Here is a 4586-nt window from a genome sequence, read left to right as displayed (position 1 = left end):
TTCAATTTGGAAAGTTGTGTATTTGATTCACGCTTTTCGACTATACTACTTTGGAAATCACAGACCATAGCTTTCTAAAAGTAACACGCAAACTTGTACGTTCGCGACATAGTATATCTAAACTTTGGTGGGCAATACTTTTAATATCGCAGCGTACATTGAAAATATCGGATCCCTCGTATGGGGCACCTTGGATGAGTATGAAAACAGAATCATATAGCCACCATTATCGTTGCCAGTATATTCATGTCATCAAGTATAGTCAACCGTTCATCACAAGGGCGAGCGTTGTGCACGTCTCGATTCTATGGAACTCGGATAAGTGGTATATCAAGCGGTTCTTGTTGGAGTTTACAGGAGGCTGTGGATATTTGAACCAACTATTTCAGCTCCTTTGACATTCAGTTGCGGTCGTAGTTACGATTGCGGCTCAAAAGACAGTGAGAATTGTCTTTGTAAGTTAATCCAGCTACTATTGTAAGCCGAACCTGTGTCGACTGTCGTTCACCTACGATATAACACGCTGCCAGATGAGCACGCTGTTGGGCCATCCGTATCTGTATGTGGCAAGGGTAAAGTGTGGCCAGGGTATAGTGTTCAGGGCTCTTAAGTAATTCGAATTGCCTGTAAAATACAATAGTTCCAAAGTGGAAACGCGCACGTACGGCACGTGAGTACTATGTTTTAATGCATCGATCTGCCATGATGAACGATATATAGTAATATTGTGCTAAACTCGCCGAAAGAATTATGCTGAGCTCGAGGGTTTTCTTCATTTGAGTATGAATAAAACAGTAACAAAACCGGGTGTGCACGCAACGCAAGTTAATTAGTCTGCGCAGCCTAGTTGATACACCCTGATATTTCTTGTAGCTGCTGTATTTCAAAAGTGAAATCTTATATAATATTTGAAGTGCATAAAGTCTCGTGACGAATATATCATAGCTGCTTCGCAACTTCTCATCTTCGTGGAGGATGACACTCGGTGATATGGTGCTTTGATACATCAATCTGCCATGAGGCATGATTTTTAAAGCGAATGGGGATACATTAACGAAGTTTGCAAGTTATAAAAATATGGCTACGACCTAGAATGGATTCTTTTATACTAGTCATACGTAAAAGGTATGTTATACACTTTCAAAGCGAATATCATTTTATCGAGATAGCAGGTGCACCTCAAGCGCACAAAACACTCATCCATCATATGCACTATATTCCTACCTACCACGTGCAGTATATTACTACCTACCACGTGCAGTATATTACTACCTACCACGTACTATATTGCTACCTACCACATGTACTATATTATTACCTAACACATGCACTATATTCCTACCTGCCACATGTGCCAACTAGTATTAAGTATACCTCACATGCAGTCAGTCTAATCTTTTGCAAAACACATTCATTCTAATGCCACAGCTCCCTTTTAATATCTGACAATACATTGAAATTTATCTTTTACATATTGCTGTAGAAAAGGGTCGAGTAGAGTCATGACGCATAAATTTTCGTTTAGAGACAGCATATATATATATTGCTCGTTCATCTTTCCATGCCTACGAAAAATTTTACGCTGCATACGAATCGTGAGAATAGAAGGTCTATCTGAGGAAGCTCCGTTTTACGGAGATATCCAGAGGATGGTAGCCCCTACAGTATTTAAGAAAAACTATAAGGCTTTGCAGAGCCCGGAATTGAATTTCAGAGGTTGTGTACTGGAAGTTTGAGTTGGGTTCAAGAAGGGCTATTGCTGCTATGTAGTTGAGATCCTGCTCTCGCCCGACAAGGTGTCTGTCACGGATGTGTCACGGATGCGAAGTCAACATTTTAGTTTATATTCCACTTTAGGATCTTTTAGTCCGTCTCAGGAATCCGAAGTGATTTGTATTTCTGAAATGGCTAAAACCACCAGTTATTGCGAAAAGGTCGCGAATTTCAAAAGGCAAAATGAAGAATATTTATTACTACGACAACATAGAAGTGAGCTACTTGCCACTCATGTCATAAGGGCTAGTATACCACGAGATACCACACATTGGAGCTTCGGCTGACGTCCGTTTTATAGCTGTTTTGTCGAATTACAAATTTGTAGGATGTTTCAGCTCATGCCCGTAGCAAGTTCCATCAGCGCTTTGGAAGGAAAATTTCGCTATCTCGAAAAGGCAGTTTACTTACCAGGCAGTGTCGAGCCTGTCGAAAATTTGACAAATATTGCGCTGTACATAGCTAGAGAATCTAGAACGTATGTACTAATCGATATCGCACGAAGTTACATGGAGAACAACTACATTGGACGCGCATCGCAATCCTGAGCAAATGCATGCCGTATTATGTGACATAAAGCACTTTAAGATGATCAAACTAGACATATCTCCACTTGTCCAATGTAGAAAATATTCAACGAACATGAGCCAAGAAAGCACTCTCCCTCTTAAAGGAATAATTAGAAACTATTTCCTCAATATAAATATTGTATACTTCAGCTATCTAGCTTTCTATTGCATTGAACCTGGCTACACTACACTCTACACACAACACAGAGTATAAACTGCATTTTTCTGAATGGTGATGGCCTGATGCCTGGATGCATGGATGCCTTGATGCCGGGCACGATTCTAATTTGTAGAGCTGGTGTGCCTCGATCCACTTCACGCATCGACCTTAGTTACACTACACTCTATAGTCTATACAAAGAGTACAGAGTATACATTGCATTTTTCTGAATGCTAATGACCTCATGCCTGACTGCCTGGCTGCCGGGCTGAATCTGATGCATGCTTGTTTGCACGCATTTGCACCAGGGCTTAAAAATAGTTGTCACTCGTAAAACATAGTAGACATAGGCATTTTAACGTAACATAAAATTGGCCTATAGTAAGTCATTCTCTACTCCTACAAGCGAATGATATAAAAATAGTTTGCAATACGAATATTTGATTGGTACGATCATTACGATAACAAAAAGTAAACGCGCTTTTTGAGTCTATATAATATATATATATATTTTACCCGACGATAATGAGTGATGAGTGATGACAATCGAGGGGTACAATGTTCACTAAAGCCTTCAACCTGATTCTATTGATTCTTCTCACACATTCACAAGAGAAATGACACGAGAAGGACAATATGTAAATAAGTACATAAGCTACAAAACAATCTTGGTTAAACGACGAGAGATTTACTATAAAACATAACAATACAATTGATAATAAAAAAAATATATAAAAATCACATACTAAAAATAAACATACTATCCTTTTAGAACAATAAATTTGTGATTGAAGGCTACGCTAAGTTTACTATAACATTATTGATTATTGCCTGTGGTTCACCTATATCTCAGAGTAATATGGGATAGACGATCCAATAAATCATTTGCAAAATCAAATACCTTATTCTGGACTTCATTCTGATCGAACGGATAATAACCTGTGCGGAATAACCGGTTCTGTAAACGACTCTTACCGTTTTAACTTTCTATGTAATGCAATAGAGAAACAAAAAAGAGTCGAGTCTTATCCTAAAGGAACAATAAACACTCGCTCTTCAGCAATTTGAAATATAAACACTGTTTCTAATGATGTAGCAAATTCGTCTATTCTGAGAATGTGTCGGCTGCCTTCTGCCAAGTTGCCTTTCAATTGTGTGTAAAGTAACATGTATACTCTTCGTATTGCTTCTTGACCAATGATAATCGGCATTCAGAACAATCGGGTGCATTTTAAAAACAATATACCGTATACCGATACAGATGCATCGCCGATTTGTCTTGGGCTGGGGTTGCGAGTATATCGATTAGCTGAGCGTATATCTTAGTGCCCCAGCATGTGCAGGATATCACTTCCACAATTCCAGTTTGCAGTGTAACACACAACCACATCAAGCATACATATCATCGCCGTGCTCTTGCTAAATATAATCGCAACTACACGGTATACAAACTAATATATTTTTTATTAACTAAAGTTTTACAAATATTACATGTATGGATTCATTGCTCAACGAAGTATTCACTTCTGTACTGTCCCAACTGAAAGATTATAATATATTGATCAGCATATTTTGGGCACAATACCTATAATCATGCTCGCGGCAACAACTAGTTCTATTGCCGGTAGGAGTTTGGACAGTTTTCTCGGACCAAGCCTTGGTACATCTCGTTGTCAGACAAAGATAAATCAAGGTATGAGATGTCTTTCTGGATATTGTACCTGGAAATACAGTGACAGATGAATAACAAATATATACTAAAAGCAACGATATTAATTTATTGCTTGTTTATGTAGCCATGCGTGGCCATATTTGTTGGGCTGCTGGGATATTCACTCGCAATGTCAAAACCAATACCTACATGGTGGCTGATATTCGTACATTGCTGTATTTTTGAAATCAGATCTCAAAATCGACTAGGAACAAGGGGCAGTATTTTGATATAAAGCCATGCAATACGTCCACACAGTCCTAAATATATGCACAAACAATAACACCAACACCGACATACTCGCATACAAAACTTATTTATATATATATATATAGGCATACGTATACACACACACACATATATATATACATAC

This window comes from Sphaeroforma arctica (genome assembly GCF_001186125.1).
Source record: "Sphaeroforma arctica JP610 unplaced genomic scaffold supercont1.553, whole genome shotgun sequence".
NCBI lineage: Eukaryota > Ichthyosporea > Ichthyophonida > Sphaeroforma > Sphaeroforma arctica.
The sequence above is the reverse complement of the archived record's forward strand: the minus strand, read 5'-3'. Positions refer to the sequence as shown.